This window comes from Muntiacus reevesi, chromosome 2 (assembly GCF_963930625.1).
Source record: "Muntiacus reevesi chromosome 2, mMunRee1.1, whole genome shotgun sequence".
NCBI lineage: Eukaryota > Metazoa > Chordata > Mammalia > Artiodactyla > Cervidae > Muntiacus > Muntiacus reevesi.
The window spans coordinates 87213140-87236836 of record NC_089250.1 but is presented as its reverse complement, the minus strand read 5'-3'; the positions used below and the strand labels follow the sequence as shown (position 1 = coordinate 87236836).

General features: G+C 44.9%; 1 protein-coding gene, 1 non-coding gene and 1 pseudogene across 2 annotated transcripts in view; 2 read left to right on the top strand and 1 right to left on the bottom strand.

Moving 5' to 3' along the window:
• LOC136159010 (craniofacial development protein 2-like) overlaps positions 1-2000 on the bottom strand; it is a 37703-nt pseudogene extending 35703 nt beyond the window's left edge.
• Positions 1-23697, top strand: part of SLC35F3 (solute carrier family 35 member F3) — a 430537-nt gene that overhangs the window by 55126 nt on the left and 351714 nt on the right. The window lies entirely within an intron of this gene.
• Positions 14502-14574, top strand: TRNAG-UCC (transfer RNA glycine (anticodon UCC)). The gene has a single exon. It is a non-coding gene; the product is annotated as a tRNA-Gly (tRNA).

Below are 23697 nucleotides of genomic sequence, written 5' to 3'. Positions count from 1 at the left end.
CGTTCCAAGAGTGTATTCCTAAGTCCAATTTGTTCTTAAGTTCAATGAACTTAGCCTAGGTATCCAACTAACACAATTGGCTATATAGTACTGTTCTGTAATAGGTTTGGGAAGATCCCCTGCAGTAGGAAATGACAACCCATTCCAGTATTCTTGCCTGGAAAATTCCATGGATAGAGGGGTCTGGCTGTCTACAGTACATGGAGTCGCAAAGAGTCAGACAGGGCTGAGCACGCACTCATAATAGATTTATAATACTTTTCATACAAATAATACATTAAAAAACACAAAAAACAAAGAAAACATTTTTAATGTTACAGTATAGTACCTTGGAAATCACAGTAGTACAGTACAATAGCTGGCATACAGGGACGGGCATTAAGTGAACAGGCAAAAACAGTTACTGCCTGGAGGAGGGAGATGAGGTGGAGGATGGTAAAGCTGAAGGACGGTCAGCAGTAGGCGATGGAGAGCAAGCTGCAGCTTCACTCAGGCCTGACATTGACGGCACAGCTTCTGGTTCCTTGCTAGATTCAGTTCTATCTACTGTCTTGAAAAAACAATCCAGTGACACATGTTCGCATCTTTGAAAGTTCGAGACTTGAAGGTTCGTAGGTAGGGGACTCACTTTAACTCCTGTTCTCCATCTACCTGGCGTGGGAGTAACAGCTACTTCCTGACCCAGGCTAGGTTGTTGGAGGGAGCCCTGATGCCACCTTACCACTGTCCTAACCTGGACCAGAGCGAGATTTTAGACAGTTGTATTATAATTGCTTATCCATGTTCTTATTGCTGAAAATTCAGTGCTTTTCCTCTCCAATGCACTTCCGGTATAAGTAGCATTGTGTTCACCATCCATGTCCATGAATCTTTGGGAATGTTATTTTTTGTTTGTTTGTTTGTTTTGTTTTGTTTTGTTTTCCTTTGGGAATGTTATTTTTTTGGAATGTGTTTATTGAGTCTCTGCTGAGCCTGAAGCAGCTGATGAGTTATTAGCAAAGAGTTTGTAGTGAAATGAATTGAGCCCTTTGGTAGTTTCTACAGAGGGTCAGATTTGGTATTTTACCCTGTACATCTGTTTGTGTATATTTTCTACCTTGAGGAGTTGCTGCTTTTGATATTTCACAGACAACACAGTCCTTCATTTACTGAAGAAGGCGACACTGACAAAAATTCATCCTTGAGTATGCAGCAGTTATCGTCTCAGACAGAACCCAAACATCACATTTTCAAGATGTTCTCAGACCTCTCCAGCTCATCCCTTTTCACACTTGAGCCTCGTGGCTCAGGCCCTGGAAGAGGAATATTGCATCTGGGGGCCTGGCAGTGACGAATTCGTCACCAGCGCTCTCATAGGCCTCGTAACAAAGAATGCTATCACTTGCATAGCAAAGTAGCTCAGCGTTTTGAAAGAGTTGCAGTGAACTTTGAGCATAACTGCGGTCTCTTCCAGCAGTGATGGGGGTGTCTGCAATCCTCAGCTGTAAGCCCCCTTGGGGCAGTCAGGCAGACATTAGGCAGATGGCATTTCTAGTTCTCTGTGGCCATCTCCACTTTTGCTCTTGCAAACTTGCATTGGTATCACTGGGACTTCTCTCTTTGTGTCTTTTTTTTAAAAGTTTAGAAAAGTTTTTAAAATGTTTTGGCCATGTGGCTTCTTAGATCCCCAGCCAGAGATTGAACCCATGCCCTCTACATTGGAAGCACAAAGTCTTAACCACTGGACCGCCAGCGAAGTTCCTTTCTCCACGTCTTACGTGAAGGACAGCTCAGCTCGTAACAGTGGCTTTTACGTACCTGACCCACTTTGCCACTGTCTGTCTCCCCAGTGTGGGGAGTCTTTTGAGATGGTGAGGGGTTCTGCCGCCTACTTGGGCACCTTTTAATTCAGGTCAGCTCTTATCATGGGGGGCTGCCAGAAAAAGTTTCATACGCTAACATACGCACCTTGCAAGCTGCCTGGCTTTATAGATCTGGGAGGTGATGGTCATATTTATCATGCTAGTGACTAATCTAGAAATGTCAGCGCATCTTACTTCAAGGCTTTAAGTCAGTCATTTACGGTAGCCCAGTAGCGGTTGTTTAGTCTCTCAGTCGTGTCCAACTCCTGGCCCCATGGACTGCAGCACACCAGGCTTCCCTGTCCTTCACTGTCTTCTGGAGTTTGCTCAAACTCATGTCCATTGAATCGGTGATGCCATTCAACCATTTCATCCTCTTTCACCCCTTTTTCTCCTGCCCTTGATCTTTCCCAGCATCAGGTGGCTAAAGTGTTGGAGCTTCACCTTCAGCATCAGTCCTTCCAATGAATATTCAGGGTTGATTTCCTTTAGGATTGACTGGTTTGATCTCCTTGCTCTCCAAGGGGTACTCTCAAGAGTCTTCTCCAGTACCATAGTTCAAAAGCATCAATTCTAAAGTGCTCAGCCTTCTTTATAGTCCAACTCTCACATCCATACATGACTACTGGAAAAACCACAGCTTTGACAATACGGACCTTTGTCAGAAAGGTGATGTCTCTGCTTTTTGATATGCTGTCTAGGTTCGTCATCGCTTTTCTTCCAAGGAGCAAGCATTTTCTAATTTCATGGCTGCAGTCACCTTCCACAGTGATTCTGGAGCCCAAGAAACTAAAGTCTGTCACTGTTTCCATTTTTTCCCCATCTATTTGCTGTGAAGTGATGGGACTGGATGCCATGATCTTAGTTTTTTGCATGTTGAGTTTTAAGCCAGCTTTTTCCACTCTCTCTTTCATCTTCATCAAAAGGCTCTTTAGTTCCTCTTTGACTTCTGCTTTAGGGCGGTATCATCTGCATATCTGAGGTTATTGACATTTCTCTCAGCAGTCTTGATTCTAGCTTGTGAGTGATCCAACCCAGCATTTCGCATGATGTACTCATGTGAAATGCTGGGCATTTCTGCATGCTTTAACTTGTAGAAATGTTATTTTAATATGTATAGCACCTAACACTCTGCATATAAGTTAAATAAGCAGGGTGACAATATACAGCCTTGATGTACTCCTTTCCCAATTTGGAACCAGTCCATTTTTCCATGTCTGATTGTAACTGTTGCTTCATGCCCTGCATACAGGTTTCTCAGGAGTACCTTATATTTGGACTAGAGTTTGCTTTCTAGGTCAGCTTGAGACAGTCTGGATTTGAAACCTCATTTCTTCTGAAATCAGACTGGCTAATATCTGAGTGAACCTGAACCCCAGATATGGGCTTTGCCCACAACCCAGAGCAGGTTGAAAGAATTGCCATCATTTCTGAAGAGCTCATGGACTTCCCTAGTGGTCCAGTGGCTAAGGCCCTGCACTCCCAATGCAGGAGATCTGGGTTTGATCCCTGGTCAGGGAACTAGATCCCACATGCTGCAATTAAATATCCCGCGTACCTGGCACAGCCAAATAAATAAGTAAAAAGAATTCAACACAAGCTGATGCCACTCTCTGTATAAATACTGCAGTTAAAACTTGTCAAAAGTGCTCCTGGACACATCCGCATATCTAAAACCTCCTAACATTCCGAGATGCACCCCCCCCAACCACCTCACAACCCCTGCTTTCACATCCAGTAAGAAAGCTGAGTGCTGAAGAATTAATGTTTTTGAGCTGTGGTGTTGGAGAAGACTCTTGAGAGTCCCTTGGACTGCAAGGAGATCCAGCCAGTCCATCCTAAAGGAGATCAGTCCTGGGTGTTCATTGGAAGGACTGATGTTGAAGCTGAAACTCCAGTACTTTGGCCACCTCACGTGAAGAGTTGACTCATTGGAAAAGACCCTGATGCTGGGAAAGATTGAGGGCAGGAGGAGAAGGGGATGACAGAGGATGAGATGGCTGGATGACATCACCGACTCAACGGACATGAGTTTGGGTAAACTCTGGGAGTTGGTGATGGACAGGGAGGCCTGGCGTGCTGCGATTCACGGGGTCTCAAAGAGTCGGACACGACTGAGTGACTGAACTGAACTGAAACTAGGCTCCAGCTCTGTGAGCTGAGAGATTTGCCTTGAACCACACTTGGGCCACTTTGAACTCTTTAATGTTTTGTTAAAGGGTGGAAATCATTTTTTTCATCTCCCACTAGTCAGCAGGCAGATGTGGGATGTGGCTTGAAACAGGCACATGATTCTTAGAAGCTGCCACCGGCTGTTCTTTCTGAAGTAGCCAGAAGTTGAGTGAAGGCTCTGGTCCACTTGTTCATTCATCCAAAAATACTCACTGAAGCCTCCTAAGTGCCAAGTACATTGGCAACATTGAGGACCTGGTCCTGCCTGAGGCAATGTGGAATGAGTCCAATGACAGATGATAATGTAAATAAGGGAGGGTTTTGCTTCCAGGACCAAGGGCAGTGCTGTGTGGGAAGCAGAGCAGAGTAATGAGACTAACCAGAGTCCTGCTTTGGCTCCTGTGTTCAGAGAAGCATCTCCAAGGAGCTGACGTTCAAGTCGAGACCTGGAGGATGAGAGAAGCCTGCTGCACCAAGGGTTAGAGGACATGTTCCAGACAGAGGGACCAACAGGTGAAACAGCTGCACAAGGAGGGCAGCATGATGCATGCGATCCTGAGGTTGCGCCTTGTTCTGTGCTCGTGAGCTCCTCCCAGCCTGGTTGCCACCATAACTTGTCCTGCCTTTGCTCTGACCACGATGCTTCCCCACCGAGGATGTGATAACCCTCCACTGCCGTGGAGAATTCAGAGGACCATGCCATCATTAGAGTGACTTAGAGTACACCACTCTGTTGTACAAATGAAAGGAAATTGATCTGCCACCACGATTTTTATTAGTAAAATTGTCCCCAGCCCTCTACTCTCCGGATATCACCAGATGGATATTGCTGCTGGACTCTGAACACTGGGGGCCTGAAGAAATGTAATACTGGGATTACAATTGTTTTTGATAAGATCTTTATCTACAACCTGGTTTCTTTTAAACTCCTAAGTCAGGCTCTCGGACTGGGGTCCTTGTGAAACTATGCAACTAAAGAAGTTCTCCAAGAGCTCATAATTTTAGTAAATGCTGGCTGTTCAAAAATGTAACTCAAAGACAGAAGACACTAAAGCTATGTTCTTTAGTGTGGTTACTTGTACTTGGAATCTGCATTAAGATGTTTAAGCAACTTTGTAGGCTTATAGCTTGAGGGCTGAGCACTTTATTCTTCCCTCCTGGTTCTCACCCCTTCATCCCATCCCTTCCCTTAAGCCTGGATGAGAACTGTGTCTGGCTTCTAACCAGTACAGTGCAGCAGACATGATGCGCTCTTGCTCCTATGGTTATGTTACATTATATAAGGCTCTCCTAGTCTGTTTTGCTAGCAGACACTGGAGAGGCTCTCCTTGCTGATGTGATGGAGCAAGGGCTCATACAGAGAAGACACATGACAAGAAACCACAGGTGACCTCTAGGAGCCTAGGACAGCCTCCCACTAGGTACAACCTCAAGGAAATAAAATCTACCAGTAACCTGAGTGAGCTTGGGAGTGGATTCTCATCTAGCCGAATCTTCAGATGAGAACACAGCCCTTCATACCAGGTTGATTACTACAGAGGATTCCTTTTAGCTGTGTCCAGATTCCTGACCCATAGATCTGTGCTAAGAAATGTGTAAATCTTTAACTGTGTTAATTTGTTATGTAGTAGTGTGAGGCTGCCAGGGTTAATACCATGACAGGCAGCCTGGATTAAGTTTTAGCTTCCCCCGAAATGGTAAGATTCCCTACCCGCATCAGGTAACCTGGAGCCAGCCAATCAATATGCGCCCAGTAAGAGACAAAGGGAAAACTGAAAAGCCCGCGAACGCCCAGGTTTGAAAAAGCCCGCGAAAGTCTGTACCAATAGAATTGCTTTGCAAACATGTAACCAATCCGCTTAAGCCAGCTACTAATTGCTTATGCATATCTTATAAATTTGCTAACAGCTTGGGCTCGGGGCTTTTTCTGACCCTGCACCACTGTGATGGGTGAGGCAGAAGGCCCTGGCTCGAGTCAGTAATAAACTTCCCTTTTTTGCGAGTTGCATTGTCTTAGAAGCCTTTTTTTCTTCCCGCTCGGGGATTCGGACATCGGGCATAACATTTGGGGGCTCGTCCGGGATGCCTTGACCGGGAGAAGAAAACGCTTACAGGACAAAGGGGAAGGATAAATAATAACACCGGTGCTCAGGAAGGACCAGAGTAAATTCAAGGCCCTGCTGGGGAGCAGGAGGGTACGTATCTGGCGCAGAAGGAAAGCTTTCTATAAAGGGGGACTAGTTGGCGTAAGGCCAAGGCCAGCGGACGCGCTGGGAGGCAGCCGACTCTGCAGGAAGGCTTTCTATAAAGGGGGGGGCCAGGCGGCGTAAGGCCAAGGCCAGCGGACGCGCTGGGAGGCAGCCGACTCCGCGGGAAAAAAAGTTCCTCTCCCGACCCCGAGTCTGGTGAACAGCGGACGCCATTCGGTAAAGTAAATCGGCTACCGGGAGGCAAAAAAAATACAGAGGGCCCGAAAACCCAGCGCTGTGTCGTCGGCCGATGTCTGTCTGTCTGTGTGTTTGTCTTCGGCTCTCCGTGTTTGTGTGTGTGCCGGCATTGTCTCTGGTCTCCCTTTTCTGGAAGCCCAGGAAAATTCCTGTAACGCCTGGGTGTCTGCAGGTGGCAGGAGACGTCTGTAAGTCCACCCCTTTTGCCCCCTCTCCCGCCTCCTCCTCCTTCTTTCAACCTGGCTTCCCTTCCTCCTTTTAAAATCTTTGAAGACATCTGAAGTTTTGTGTCTCTATAGAAGGTTTTCTGAGAGACTGCATTCTTGTATTTAAGGGAGTGTCTGATGAGGACTGCCAGGTTTATATGTGTGTGTGTCTAAATAATTAGGTCATTTCCAAATGAAATAAGATTTTAAAACATTTACTACTAAACACTAATTTCTTTTTACAGAAAAACGAAAGAGATTTGGGACTATAAATGAATAATGTTCCATGCCATCCTAAAATGTTTTAAAAAAAGCAAGAGTTTTAAAAATTATCACTGGTATTTATGCTCACCAATCTATAAAATGCTAATAAAAGTTAGCTCTTGATTGCTAAAAGAAAGCAAGAAGTGTGCTTTCAGTAAAGTATGAAAAAATAGTAAAAAGAGTTATGCATGATCAAGATTTTCTAAAATTAAATTACAATTAGTTAGATAAGTGGATTTTGTTAAAAATGACCTGGTTGTAAGAAAACTGCTTAGAACCAATTAGGTCCAAGTGGCTGAGCTGACTTTCACTAGACCTTGAGCCTTGGTATTTATACCCATTGTGATATATCAACAAGCTAAATGATACACCCATCAACATTGACTAAATCTGACCAAATGTTCTAAAGCTTTTAATTGATCTTTTCGATAAAACTTCCTAAATTAAATTCTTTTGAAGTTCCTTTGACATCTAGCTAACTTTGGGGTGTTTCAGTGGGCCCCTGAAACACCCCAAAGAGGGATATTAAACTGTTTATTTAGTTGGTTAAATTACATGAAAAAGATTATCAAATGAGTAATAAATCTGCTCATGTTATAATGTATGAAAAAATTTATAATACAGATATCCTAAAAAGTATATGGAGTTCTTAACATTCTGATACGTCTTGGTATTCTAATGAAAAACCTGATGACTTCACAAAAGTTAACAAAGGACTAAATGAACCAGCAAATATGCTTATAACTTTTATGGTTTCTATCTAAAAATTACAGGTTTAAATCGTGTGTTTTCCGGAAATAAAAAAAAACCTTCCTCTCAAACTAGTTATAAAAATAATTTGGTCTCTTAGGTTTCCAGTAAGTTTAACAAATGAGCTAAGAAGGTTATCTCACTAACAGGTACATAAATGTTAAATCCCAGTTTGTTGATAGAAGTCTGCATGTAGTAAGACTCATTTCTCAGATAGTTCTTTGCTGTTATGTGATATTAATGTAAAAGTTTGTTTCTAAAGCTTATCTCAGTAATCTATCTTTGGATGAAGATCAGATGCCTCGTGGCCTGCAACCAGGACTGGAAAAAGACATAATTTAAGAGACTGTCTCCAACCTGGATGGAAAGACTTTTTATCAGGTACTCTTAACTAGCTCATGCACAATAAAACTGAAGAGAAATTAACTCTTAGATTAATTCCCACTTTCAAAGGCTCCTACACTGGATTAGTCTATAGAGAAGACAGCTGACCTGATCTCACCTTAAAATGATGCTCAAACAAAAGAAACTACATCAGGATGAGAAGACAGCAACATCAGAGGTAGACAGCTTGCCCAAGATGCTGGATCTGCTTTGTATGATCATTTATAATGTTTTCTTGACTTGTTAGACCTTTGCATATAAATCAAATGCTTTTCTAGCAGAGGCCTGATTCTATGCTGGTTTTAGAAATCAATCCAGTTGTTGGGTTTGTGGCCAATTACCTGTATCTAGTTCTGGGTTACCTTGGTAAATTTCTCCACTACAAGACTCTAACTGGTTGGCCCTGAAAAAATTTAGATCCCCTCACTGGGCCAATTAATAATGCCTACTCTGACTCTGGCCATAAATTTGAGCCTTTTTCTATTCCTCAAGCTCAATCAGAACAACAAAAAAGTTTCAACAACAACAACAAAAAAGTCTCCCACAATTATAAGAGGTTTAAAGTCTCCTCTGTGTTAAAAACAATTATATCATGCTAAAGATAATCAGTCTAGTAACAGTAAAAAACTGAGCTATGTGCCTTATAGATGGTAGTGCCAATGTATAATTTCCCTGAAAGATAAAGATTCGTACAGAATAGACTAAGTCAGACGACCTGAGATATATACTGGGCTACATCTAATGAAAGCTCTTAAGTCTTACTTGTGACTTTACTAGTACTGCTGGCTATGTTCTTTGTATTTCACCTGTTTTACAAAATTGCTATTTCTTACAGTGCCAAATGTATGACTGAGGTCTCTGATAAAATAATATATAGTTCCCTATGAGATCAATGATGATGGCAGTGTAACTCTAGATATGAGAAAAAGCAACAAGAGGGAATGTTTTCCTGGATCAAGAGGCTAGTAAGACAGGTGGTCCAGAGAATTTTGGATACTGTTTTATGGCCTAGTCCAGTAACAGCACGTTGAGTGGCCTGTCAACAAAATCTTTGCCAAACCTGAGAATGGACATTCTCAGCACCGTGGGATAAAATGGCCTTGAAATGCCCCCCTCAAAATCATGGTCAAGTTTATGAACAAAAAGGGGCTCTGCCAACTGAAGATTGACACTTGCCATCTACATCTACAGAGATTGGATCATGGCCACTGCAGCTGCTGACTTTTAACGGCCCTGAAGGGAGTTCAGGGTGAAGATCAAGAATGAGGCACTCCGTGCTCTAGAAAAAAAACTGGCAGAACAGGCCTTCAGATAGTTAGATCTTTTCAGGAGATTTTGTGAGTCCCAATTCTTGCATCTTCTCATACTTAGAGAAACACTGACATCATTAATGGTGCCATCTGCTTTGGCTATTAAAGAAAATTTTACAATTAAAAGTCAAAATAGAGTACTCAGCTATGGTTCAGACATCCTGAGAAATAACCAGGTGTTACTATGGGTGTAGTTTCAGATTAGACATTGTATTGCTGGACACTTGAGTTTTCTGAGTCGTGTCGGGCTTGGATGCCACCATTCTCAAAACAATGTCTGCTGGAAGCTAGTAACTTCTACCTTACTTCTTATAAGGCTGGGCAACTGGCCACCTGGCTACAGGTCTCCCTGAAGTGCCGGGTCCAGACTGGGTTTCAGGCCTATTCTTCTAAAAAAGAGGTTTATTTTGTCTATTAAAACTCCAGTTATCCCTCCTCTAGCTACTACTAACTGGGTATGTTACAACAAAATGGCAGACCAGGGGATTGAGATTTTGATCATGCAAGGCTCAGATCTGAGACTTGGAACTCAGGAATACTTCCAGTTCAATGTCTCTTCTCCAGGTTGAGGCAATCCTATGTCCCATTTTGACAAGAGATTATCACAGTCATAGTTACCCTGTTCCCTAAATTAAAGCTGAGCAAGACTCTGTGGGCTGGTGACTCTAGAGTACAGACCTGCTGTACTATAAAATATAGGCTTTATTCAGCCTCCTTGACCTTCCCTGAGTTCTAAAGCATAGATTCAAACAATTGCTAATCAGGAAAAAAAAAAAAAAAAATACAGAAACAGAAAAAAAAAAAAAACAATCAAATGGTGGTACAGCCTTGAGACGGGTCCTGGTTCTGACTCAAAAAACATGCATAACAATGTCTTTTGAGTTCTTCTACAGAACTGGAGCCCCTACCCAGGTAAAATATGGTAACTTCAGACTAAACACAAAATTCCTGGAACACAGCTCTGTTGCTTGACCACCAGCAAATCACCCCAAATGTTGCCTCCTGTTTCTGGAGACCAGTGATGACCATCCTGTTAGGTCTCTTGTTTGGCAACTGTCTATTTTATCTCTGAGAGGCGCCAACAGTTTCAAACTAAGTTGCTGTTATTACAAAAATAAAAGCTGGTTTCAGATATAAGACACCCCAACTTAGGTCAGGTATAGAGAGACTTCTGCTCTGCCAGGCAGGCCTACGCCCAGGCACAGCAAGAAGAAGTTACAGAAGAAAGAGACCTCCGCCCCAATTCCCAAAAAGCATCTTGAGTATGAAGTCTCTCTCAAGGGAAAGTTGTTAGGAAAAACACACTGCCTGTCTGTCCACCTAATGTTACTCAGATCTCAATATTCAACTGCCCCCGCAGATAAATGACCCATGATTGGGCCTTCCACAGAAACAAGAAGACAGGGGGGAATGTGAGGCTGCCAGGGTTAATACCATGACAGGCGGCCTGGATTAAGTTTTAGCTTCCCCCGAAATGGTAAGATTCCCTACCCGCATCAGGTAACCTGGAGCCAGCCAATCAATATGCGCCCAGTAAGAGACAAAGGGAAAACTGAAAAGCCCGCGAACGCCCAGGTTTGAAAAAGCCCGCGAAAGTCTGTACCAATAGAATTGCTTTGCAAACATGTAACCAATCCGCTTAAGCCAGCTACTAATTGCTTATGCATATCTTATAAATTTGCTAACAGCTTGGGCTCGGGGCTTTTTCTGACCCTGCACCACTGTGATGGGTGAGGCAGAAGGCCCTGGCTCGAGTCAGTAATAAACTTCCCTTTTTTGCGAGTTGCATTGTCTTAGAAGCCTTTTTTTCTTCCCGCTCGGGGATTTGGACATCGGGCATAACAGTAGCAGGAAAAGATGGGAAGTTTTCTCTTTTTTCTCCCCCATCATTTAAAAAATATTTATTTGGCTGCACTGGGTCTTGGTTGTGGCACACAGGATGTTTTTTTTGGTTGTGGCATGTGGGATCTTAGTTCCCTGACTAGGGATAGAACCTGGAATTGGGAGTGCAGAGAGTCTTAACCACTGTACCTCCAGGGAAGTCCCAGATGGTGAAGTTTTCAATAAGCAGAAAAGGATCTGGACTCTTGTCAGATCTAATCTGGATGGGGATGCCCACTTACTACCAGTTCTTGGTCAACTAAATAGCCTGAAGAGTGTCCACTTCAGTAAATTCTAACAGTTCTTTGAAAAAGTAATAAAAGTAGAGAAACAATTTCCTGGGCTCTTAGAACCAGAAGTCATCCATTCAAAGAATGACTTTAGTGTTTCCTAAGTCATAGAAAACCTTCCTCTTCTCACATGCTAATTTTGCTAAAAGTCAAATAGAGGTTTATGGGGGTGGTTCTCAGAATTTGGTAGAAAAGCAAAGGAAACTCATGATTGTTTCTCAGTTCCTTTGTTTTCTTTGGAGAGAAATCATCAAGGCAGGCCTTGACTAACCAAGTATCAACAGACCCTCCAGCCCTGAATGATGTAGTATGGAATCGGCTTTTCCTGGATTAAAAGCTCCTTTCCATCAGTAGAATTTACTCGGGCAGTGTCTCAGCTTTCCAATTTATACTTTCAAAGTAGAGTTGCTAGGTTTAGCACATAAACATATAGGATACCCGGGTGTATTTGAATTTCAGATCAACAACAAATCATGTCTTAGTATAATTTTGTGTCAGATATTTCATGAGACACCCTTATTCTGAAAAAAAAAAAAAAAACATTGTTGATCTAAAATTCAAATTTTGCCAAGCATCTTGTATTTGATATGGCAATCCTATTGTAAAGGCATTTCATTTGAAATTCAGAGCCCTGCCTCAGATATATATTTTAGGCACTCTTTTAGAAGCACCATTCCATTTTAAAGGCTGCTGTAAAAAATGAAACAGGATCATTGGTAAGGAATTCTAGGCATCCATATGTAGACTGAATTTTGTTATATTAGATAAAAGAATTATTGTTTAGATAGATTATTTGACTAATGGAGTATCCTGAATGTTAATAGTTGGGAAGCTTATAATACTTGTTCCTCAATCTTTGTTTCCAGAAGAAGAAAATGTAAAATTTGACATTAAACTTTAGTATGTGTATTACCGCATTCTTTACAATATGGGAAGCTTATTTTAATGATCACGTTTATGCTAATCAGTTAATGTGATAGCATCTCAGGAGCTGAGACACTATAGAACCCAAGCAAAAGAAATTTTATACTAGAAACTACATGTAGGGTGACTTTTCATTAAAACAATTCTTTTCCAAGCAAATTTAAGTGAGTCTGAAAAACTCTAGCCCATGCCTCCATAAGTTTTTCTGCTCTGGAGTATTAAAAGGCATTTATTTATTCTGAAGCCTGAAATAGATTTAATTACTATTGGAAAAAACAGAAGTTCTTTGATGTTTTAATGTTAAATTATGTCTTTTGATTTTAAAAGGGGAGAAAAGAAAAACTTGGCTTCCAAATGGAAACTAGAATTTCACCGCTGAATGAAAAGTTTTAGGAATATGGAGTATATTTTCCCCCTGGACTGCTGTAACAGAGGACAGTAAGTCCCCTACATATGAACCTTCAGACTGAGAACTTTCAAAGATGAAAATATGCACCTGGTCCCAGCAGGGAGCCAGACCCTGTGCTGTCAGCGTCAGGCCTGAGTGACGCGGCAGGTCTCCTGTTGCTGCCTGTCCGTCAGGGCCACACCTCCCTCCTCCCCTCCCTCCTCGGGTCAGTAACTCTTCTTGCCTGTTCACTCAGTGCCAGCCCCTGTATGCCAGCTGTTGTGCTGTACCACTGGACTTTTCACGGTGCTGTCCTGTAAGATTAAAAATGTCTTCTTTGTTTTTTGTGTTTGCTAATGTATTATTTGTGTGAAAGTATTACAAACTATTACAGTACAGTACTATATAGCCAATTGTGTCACTTGGGTACCTAGGCTAACTGTTGGACTTATAAACAAACTGGGCTTACAAACACTAGGGACGGAACTCCTTCACATGTAGGGGACTTACTGTGCAGCAAACTAGGTGGCTTAAAGTAACAGAAATTCATTGTCTCATCCATCTGGTGGTTAGAAGACATATCAAGGTGTCAATAGCACTGGTTCTTCCCAGAGGCTCTGAGAAGAATCTACCCCAGTCCCTGGGTGTTGCCAGCAATCCTTGGTGGTCATCGGCTTCTAGATGCATCACTCCAGCCCTGACCCCCTCTTCCTGTCTTCTTATGAGGACACCAGGCATGTTGGATTAGGGGCCCACTCTACTCTGGTATGTCCTTATCTTCAATAATTCATCTGCAGAATGATCCTCTCTCCAAATAAGGTCACATTCTGAGCTCCTGGGGATTAGGACCTCAACCTGTCTTTCTTGGGAACAGATTTCAACTCATCACCTAGGGTTGGTCATGTTACAACCTGAGAATACCTATAAATGTTGTGACATTTTCCCTCCTTTTTGCAGTTCTCAAGTTTTCAGATGGCTGTGTGTGTGTGACTTTCCCATGCTGTTTTGATAGATTTCCCATGGAATGTTTACCCTTCTATAAGTGCAGTCAATTCAAAGGAGCTGGGGACTTCCCTAGTGGTCCAGTGACCAAGACTCTGTGTTCCCAATGCTGGGAGCCCAGGTTTGATCCCTGGTCAGGAAACTAGATCCTGCATGCCACAACTAAGATGCTGCACAGCCAAATAAGCAAGAATAAATAAATAAGCAAGAGCTCATGAAGTTTTCTTAACAAGCCTGTGATACAGGTGCTATGAGCAGCATCCCCCTTTAAAAAAATTCAGAGGGGCTGTAGGGAGGACTGGTTTTCAGTGGACCACTCTCTCCTACACTAGGACAGAGTTCCTTGTGGCTGTTGTGTGTGTGGTCATTAGTGGCACTGCCTGCGTAGAGGTGACGTGGTTTCCATCAGGAGCCTGGCTCAAAGGCTGACCTAGACACCTATATAGTCAAGGCCCCCAAGGTGACTGTTCTCTTGCTCTCTGAACATCTCCTGCTTTGACAGGCCATGCCTCACCCATACCCCACTCCCGTGACTGACCTTTCTGATCGGTTAATGCCCCCCGATTCACCTAGTGTTTATTCTGATCTTTAGACTGGAATGGCCTTACCATGTTAGCTTATCAAAGGGGCAGTGCGGGGACTTCCCTGGTGGTCCAGTGGTTAAGACTCTGCACTTCCAATACAAGGGGCCCAGGTTGAATCCCTGGCTGGGGAATTAGAATCCCACATGCTGGCGATGTGGCCAAAAACAGTAACAACAACAAAAATCATTACTCAAAGGGACGAAGAGGAGCATGCTTCTTTGCCGGTTTCCCTGGTAACTGATGAGCCAACCTGACATCACATCCCCCATAGCTGTGAGGTAGAAATTGCTAGGCAGTCAGTGTAGGACTCTGAGACCTCTGTCTTATTTTCATTCAATAAACATCTTGCTCTATTTTAACCTGAAGCTCTACCCTTTGTCCCCAATTCCTGGAATGTGTCCTTGGTCTGATAAATTATCAGCACTTAGATCCAGGGGAGGCAGTAATTAACTTCTGTACCATATGCCTGAGGGTAAAACTGGTGATCATTACTTTTCAGCCCATACATCTGGTCCATTGTAAAATGGCCAGGGGGCATGAAAAAGGGTGGGGAAGTAATCCAAGGATCAAGAGAAGCCATAAAGATGTTAAGTTAAACATCTTGACCTTTAAACTAATTGACTAAAAATGACATATTTTAATGATAGGCACCAACCAAAAATGTACAGATTAATACTGGTAAGGATATAAACTTCTGTAAGTCTTGCCTTAGGGGGGACTCTTTATTCCCTGTCAGTGTCTATGCTGAGAGCTTTGTACTTTCCTTCTCTTTCATAAATCCTGCTCGCTTGAGTGTTTGTGTGTTCGTGAAGTTCATTCTTCAGCTCTGTGTGCAAGAAATCTGATTCCTGTTTCAACTGGTACCCTCCCCATATCCCCAGCAGCAAAGATTTCTAGGCTCTGCCTGCTACCCACTGCACACAGTGGGATGTCTCTGCAGGACCTGGCTTCAGATGTGTAAGGTCTTCCAGTCATCAAACCACTGATGTTTCTGTTGCCGACTCCAGGTTCTTTCTTTGATCTTGAGGCTGGGCAAGCACAGGATTGCGTGCCTGTGGGTACAGCCCAACAATGCCGCCTCCTCCACTTAGCACTGCTTTCTGGCTGCCCTTCTCCCTTCCTTCTCCTCCTGGGAGCCCTTCCTGCCTGTCTGTGGCCACCTCCTGTCTTCTCTCTTGATGTCCCTCAACCCCCTGTTTGACAGTGGGAGGCAGATTAACTGGGTGAGGTTTCTCTCTGCGGCATCCCTGATTCTTCATAGAAAAACCGTCACATGAAAGCCACAACTAATTAGCTCCCGAGTGTGGACTGCAGCATACACCTAGTGTCAAAAGGCAAGTTCTCTTTAATGACTCTGTTAACAGAGACCTGAAATAGTCCCTTAAGAAAGATAGGCATCTATTTTCTCTCACTTAACGTGAGCTCCAAAATACATGGTTCAAGGATAATGAGTTGGTGCTAAAACTGAAATAGACCCTGTGAAACTCCTCAGCATGGAAGCCTTTCTGTCCTCCATTCCTTGTTTGTAGAGAACAGACTGCAGCTTCCATGACCTTCCCTGAGCTCCAAAAGGAAAATAGCAAAAGTCACTAATCAGGGAAGGGAGGGGATGCAGACACAAGGGAGGGGCAGCCATGAGAAAATAGTGAAGGCTTGGAGCAGGGTAATGGTTCTGCCTCAGGAAATACACATATCTTTGAGCTAGTTGATGCTGAAGCTGAAGCTGAAGCTGTATTACTTTGGCCACCTGATGCAAAGGCCCAGCTCATTGGAAAAGACTGTGATGCTGGGAAAGATTGAAAGCCAGACGAGAAGGGGACCTCAGAGGACAGGATGGGTGGATGGCGTCATCGACCCAGTGGACACGAGTTTGAGGAAGCTCCAGGTGATGGTGAAGGACAGGTAAACTTGACATGCTGTCGTCCATGAGGTCGCTGTTAGAAAACGCCGTGGGAAGAAAAAGCCACCTCTAGGGACCGTTGGTAAAAGGCCTTTATTGGGCGGGCACTCTCGGGCAGATCTCCCGGGGAGGGGCGAGTGAGCAAGGGGACAAAGGGAGTCTGCGAGTTATGAGAAATGGGGAGAGATTTTATAGCCCGGGCCGGGCGTCCAGGCCAGGTACTTCTATATAAGGAAGAAAGCGCGGGCTACAGCGGCGGTTGGTGTCCAAGGGCTCTGTGTCGGTTCCTGATCGGACCAGGCTGCTGGGGGGGTGGGGGGTCGGTCCCAGGAAGTTTAGCCAGCCTCCAGAACTTGTCTGCGGCACTTTTTCCCGGGGCATGCCTCAACATACCCGACCTTTCAGTCGCAAAGAGTCAGACACAACTGAGTGACTGAAAAACAACAAATGGAAGATGTTAGCATTCTTCATTCCAGAGAAAGACCACCTGAGGCCAGATTAAAGGAGTGCAGTTCCTGCGCACACCCTAATCTTATCAGCATCCCCATCCGTGAACCATTGGTATAAAGCTCCTCACCAGATCCTCCCGGGTTGGGATGACCAGAGCCAGATGCATCCTCCTTTGCCTGGGAAAGCAATAAAGCTATTCTTTTCTGCTTCACCCAAAACTCTGTCTCCAAGATTTGATTTGGCATGATGCACAGAGCCCAAGCTTTTGGCATCAGTGCTGTGAGACCACCAGAGAGACTCAGGCTCCTCTTACTTTTCTGCTCCATCCTTCTGTTATCAAGTCATGGAATCTTTAGTCGAGACAGGAGGAATGAATGGGTGGGGGAGGGGACTCTCTCCTCCCTGAGGTTGACCCCATTACGGAGCTCTCCTGGGCTTCTCCCAATCTCACTGGGCCCCCCACACCCCTACCCTTAACACAGGAGGCTTAAAAATATATCTGAGTGGAGCAGGTTGCTACGTTTCAACAGAGTGGGGTTCCTGTTAGTGAGAAGAGGGAAGTGGAAGTGATGGGAAGACAGTGGTGGTCCCTGCCACAGCCTGGCCCAGGCTGACTCTGTGACCCCATGGACTGCAGCACACCAGGCTTTCATGTCCTTCACCATCTCCTGGAGCTTGCTCAAACTCTTGTCCATTGAGTCAGTAATTTGTACTATATTCAACTCCCAAACCTGCCTGAATCCAGCAGCGCTTGTTCAGTGGCACATAAACAGCAGAGTGGTTTTGCTGTTCTCTTTTTGTCTGTGGCCGTCCTCTTCACTCATCTCTAGACCCTGGTTCAGAGACAACATGTCTAAATCCGGGGCATTTCTGGATACAGAAGGTTATTATTCTAAGCTAATGTATGGAATTTGACTGCTGAGCCCATTTAGATAACACTGCTGTCTGTGGCACCTTCTTCAATCACAGACTTGTTCGCTGTCTGGAGGAAGAATTAGATGCCTGGAAAGAAGAGATGCCCCTTTTCCATACCGACAGTTCTCTCTGACCAAAACTCAGCATCATTACCAAGAGGAAGGACCATTTCCAAGAATCACTGGCAAATAAAAGTTTATTGGTGACAGCAATGAAACAATGGAGGAGAAAAATCATCATTCAGGTGCAATCCTACAATAATGAGTAGGGTTATCAAAAGATGTCCAGGTCTCTTCTGCTCACCCCCTTGTTGTAAGCAAGGAGGTCACAGTTAGTCCCAGAACAGGCCTCATTAGTGTGGGTACCGGCTTGGTGAGAAGAGACCCAGGGCTGTCCTGGAGAGGACAAAGCACCCAGGTATACCCTGCATGTCCCAGGTCTGTCACCTGATGGAAATGGATATCCCCCAGTGCCCAGTGGCTTGGGGGGGTCCCCCTGGCCACACAAGCCCCACCCAGAGTAGGTGGTGTTCAAGGAGCAGCAGCAGCCTTCACTCTCCTCCCAGCCATGGCTCGAGATGGTTGGGGGAGGTATTTGAAGCAGTATGTGCAGTTTGGCCATTAACTGCCAACATTGTTGGCTCCAAATGTGTGACCCAGCACATGTGATGGAGGCAGCGTGGTGATTGGTTAAGCCCAGGAGCTTTGGCATTTGACTGCCGGGCTTCAGATCCTGCCTTGCTTGCCTCAGGATTATACCGGTGAATTGTGGCATCGACATCAAAGAGCTTGTCTGAATCTTAAACAGCATGTGCGTGCTAAGTCACTTCAGTCATGTCTGACTATTTGTGACTCTATGGACCGTAACCCTCCAGGCTCCTCCGTCCATGGGATTCTCGAGGCAGGAATACTGGAGCGGGTTGCCATGTCCTCCTGCTGGGGATCTTCCTGACCCAGGGATCGAGCCCGCGTCTCTTACGTCTGCTGCATTGGCAGGTGGGTTCTTTACCACTGGCACCGTCTGGGAAGCCCCTTAAACAGCATAACATGTGCAAAAGCATTTTACACAATGACACATCATCACACTCAGCGTGGCCTATGTTACCATTTTACTTCCCCCTTTTTTCAAGGAGGGGATAAAAATGAAGGTAGTGAATTAGGGCACAGTTGGGCTGGAGTTCCAGCTCTGCCCCCCTGTAACTGGTTGACCTTCTCTACACCTCAGCTTCGTTGTCTTGAACTTGTGGGTGATGCTAATAACTATATCATGGTTATTTAGAGAAGGAAATGGGCCAGATATGCAGGATGTGATGAGCTCAAGAAATCATGCTTATCCCCATCACCACCACCATCCAGATCATCACCACTGTCATCACCATTATCACCATCATCATCACCACCATCATCATCACAGCAGAATTTCAGGAGAGGACAGGATGGACAGAGACAACTTTTTTCTAGTTTCTCTGTTTAGACGTATTGCTTGGGTTGTTGACTGAGGCATCTTGGTGACTTACACACCTGGTATGATTGCATTGTCACTAAACTCTGATGGTTAGCTGTTGCTGCCTGGTCTTAAAGATGAGAGGAGTAAGATTCAGCTACTTCATTAAGTTATAGAGAGCCCTGCCCCAATGTTACCTGAGCAGCCCCAACACCTTGGCCTCCACTGTGACTGCAGGACGAACTTTGGACTCATCTTGACTCCACGTCCAGATCTCACCATCCTCGTCCCTGGCAATGAATCAATGTCCCCTAGGGACTGAAGACATTGTCACCATGGGTCACAATACAGTTGTGTGTCTCAAGGGCCACATCTCCAGGCCCCTTCGTCCTCAGAGACATGTAACTCTAGTGTCTCCTGGGAAGTCTGGAATAATTTCCTGTCCTGGTGCTGAAACTGACCATCTCCAAGAGTCCCAGAGTGGGAAGCAGAGCTGTGGAACTTGAGGTCTCAGTTGGGGCACCTCCAGCTGTGGGGAGGTGCCGTGGAGAAGTGAGCAGTTACTAGGAGAAGTGACAGGTGGTCTCTATCCTCCAAGCAGTGGTCCGGGGGACCATCTCCGTGTTTGTGAGGTAGACAGCCAATTCTGCCAACTTGCACATGGTGGGGTCCAGTCAGACACCGCCCAGCAGGGCCTGCCAGCAAGCATTCAGATGTTAATCGTTCTTCTCATATATCCCAAGGTGTTGGGAGGAGTTGAGGACTCACATTCCTGTTTGGAATGTGGGTTTCCTGAGATGCTTAAAAGACAGAAGGGAGGCTGAGGACAATGGGCATGGTTGTAACGCAGACAGAGAAGCCAAAGTGTGGAGCACAGGCTGCAGCGCCCATGTGGGTGGGGAACCAGGGTGAGTCCTCTTCTCCTCTGGGATGTGGAAAGGGGGTGAGTTCAGATGCACATAGGCAAGCTGTGTCGGTGGCAGAGCTAGGGCAGTTTTTGCTTTGGCCCTTTTTAAAAACTGTTTTTTTAATTTTTTATTTGTTTTTTAAGCTATCCTGTGCCCATGTGGGATCTTAGTTCCCTGACCAGGGATCAAATCCAACCCATTCTCCCTTAATTGGAAGCACAGAATCTTAACCACTGGACTGCTCAGGAAGTCCTGCTTATTTTTTTAAAAACCAATGCTGACTGTCTTTTTTATTATATGGCTGGTGCAGAATTTCTCAGTAGTCTGATTACAGATGTGGCTAGACAGTCTACTCTGAAGAATCATTTTAATCCTTCTAACACCTTTGTACTGATTTTTGATTATTTTCCAGGCCTCTGGCTAAACTGAAATCCTTGCTGATGACTCGATGTGTTTGCTCATTATAGAGATTGTCTGATGGCACTGTTCTCTTAGAAAGTTAGTTTTTCAGGAAGAAGCTAAACCTATTCTAGAGGCAGGTGATTATAACTGCAGGATATATTTCCATTAGGTTTCTAATAAAGCTAATTTTATTGGTGATCCTGTCACTAAGTTGGGTTCTTCCTCTTTACACAAAATTGGGGAACCTCAGAGTGGTTCAGCCCTTTTATTTAATCTAACATCTCTCTTTACTCACTTCCCCAGTGGCTCAGTGGTAAAGAATCCACCTGCAATACAGGAGCCACAGAAGATATTCCTGGGTCAGGAATATCCTCTGGAGGAAGAAATGGCAACCCACCCCAATATTCTTGCTGGGAAAAATCCCATGGACAGAGGAACCCGTCGGGTTACAGTCCATGGGGTTGCAGAGTCAGACACGACTGAGCACAACACAATCCCTTTACTCAATGTTCAGTTTTTTGGGGGGCCACATCACACAGCATGCAGGATCTTTAAGTTCCCCAACTAGGGATCAAACCTATGCCCTCTGCAGTGGAATCGTGGAGTCTTAACCTCTGGACTAGCAGGGCAGTCCCCTCAGTGTTCAGTTCTAATAAAAATGTACATACACTTTATGTTTCTTATTGCTTTGCTCTCCTTGACTTCTGGAATTACTTCTCATGTGTTTTGGGCACTGACTTTATGTTTTCCATCAACATGTCAGTGACTGTAACAGACTAAACATCCAGCAAAGGCCCCTAAGTTTCCTTAGAAACCACAGTTTAATTCCTTCTGTGTCTCTGAATACTGTGATAACATAGGTTAGGACATTTACTGTGCACAAGAAATGTAGACCATAATTGTTTGACATTATATTTGAGGAGACATACTATATAAAACAGTGTATATTTTAAAAGACGACTGCCCAGGTAGCTCAGTGGTGAAGAATTCGCCTCCCAATGCAGGAGACATGGGTTTGATCTCTGGTCCAGGAAGATCCCGCTTTCTGCAAAGCAGCTAGACCTGTGCACCACAACTATTGAACCTGTGCTCTAGAGCCCGGGAGCCGCAACTGCTGAAGCCTGCGAACTCTAGAGCCCATACTCTGCAACACTCTGAAGCCACTATAGTGAGAAGTCTGCACACCGCAACTAGATAGTAGCCCCACTCACCGCAACTGGCGAATGCACAGCAATGAAGCCTGCAGAACAGTGCAGACCCAGCATAGTCAAATAAATAAATTATTAATTTTTTTTTTAATTAAAAGAAGTGTGGTAGGAGCCGTCTGTATCATCAGATACTAATGTTTGCATTACAAGATGCAGATGCCAGGAAGTTCAGAGAGGAGGATGGTGGGACTTCCCTGGGGTCTTGGAAAGTCTTTTCACTTAGTATCCGTGCCATACCTGCCTCTGGGAAGCTTGAATAACCTTTGCAGGTCACAGTCCTGCACATCTGGAGGGTGGTGTGCTGGAACTCAGTGAAGACAGGTTTCTCTCTCTCCCATTTGACTAATGAGGAAAACCATGGGGCCAGCAAGGGCCACCGATTCTGCTCATTAGTGATGGACTTGGTGTTAGTTGCTGCTAAGTCATGTCTGACTCTTTGTGACTCTGTGGACTGCAGCATGCTAGGCTTCCCTGTCCTTTACTGTCTCCTGGAGTTTGCTAAGGTTCATGTCAATGAGTTGGTGATGCTATCTAACCATCTAATCCTCTGCCCCCTTCTCCTTTTGCCTTCAATGTTTCCCAGCATCAGGGAGTTTTCCAATGAGTCAGCTCTTCTCATCAGATGGCCAAAGTATTGGAGCTTCTGCTTCAGCATCAGTCCTTCCAGTGAATATTCAGGGTTGATCTCCTTTAGGATTCTGTGTTGGTAATGGAACCCAGAAAGAGTTCAGCCTTGGAATGATCCCAGACTCTTCCTTCTGAGCTGCCATGGGCAGGGTGATGGTTGGAAGGTGAACCACAAGCCATCCACTGAGGAGGTAGTCAGCCAGAAACTTGAGCAGATACATGAAGGATTGGAAATTCCTACTGACAAGCTCAGGTGGTTTTTTTGGGGGGTGGGTACAGGTTGCTAGGAGGAAGGTGAGTTTTGGCATCTTTTGTACTGGGTTATCCCAGCTTCTGCCTTGTGTATGGTAATCTCATCTCATTCCAAAAAGGATCTGGGATGTATGTGGATAAAAGAAACGAATGTGTTGTTTGCATAGTGTGGAGTGTCAGAGTCATGAGAAAGGGAAGAAAATCAGATAACTGTGAGAGCTCAGGTTATTACCGTAAAGGGCAGAAAAGAAGATATCTTGGTTGTATGATTTTTCTTGCCTTATAAAAAGAGAAGGGGGAAGAACAAAATGGTGGAGGAGTAGATGGACATGGAGTACATCTCTCTCCGTGGATACATCAGGAAGACACCTTCAGACAGAGAAGTGCATGCAGAACACCAGCTGAGAGCAGACAGGAGTACCTGACCAGCGGAAAAGAATATATAGAACCAGGCAAAACTTGGTAGGACGAAGGATCTAGGGGGAAAAACAGGAGTGTTAGTAGGGCTGGCTCTGCTGTCGGTGGGTGGCAGAACTGAAGCAGGGTCCTATTCCCCACATCGGGCAATTGTCGGAGTCAGAGGAGAAACATTCAAGGCTGAGAGTGAAACAGCTGATCTGTGGCAGCCTAAATGGAATGAGACTCAGACAGTCCTTGCTGCAGCCATACATACCCGGGACAGGGAGACAGGTCCCCTGAAAGGAGCAGCAGCTGGGAGCTGGAGTTTAGGGAGTGTGGAGCAATCCCAGGGTGAGGGCTGCTGATGACTGCGGAGAGATGGATTGAGGGGATGTGAGGGAGGAGACTGTGGTGGGGAATGCTGGTGGAGGGAAACCAGGCAGCCATGGAAGCAAGGCGATACTGCTGAGTCACGCGTAGGGGGTGGAGCCATCACCATAGCCTCTCTAGCCCCACTACCAGAATCAGCAGCTGAACAATAGAGAGGCTGACCTGTCAAATGCCTGAGGCACTGAACTGCAGAGAAGGACCCCAGGCAAGGGAGCCCTCTAAGTGCCTGAACGGGTGGCGCTAAGGAGAAAGACTGGCCAAAGAGGCGTCTGATCACCAGCTACAAGAGGCATGAAAAAAGACTGATAGGGCCATAACTCCTGCGGTGGGGGCAGTCTGTGTCCCTGCACACTCGGCACC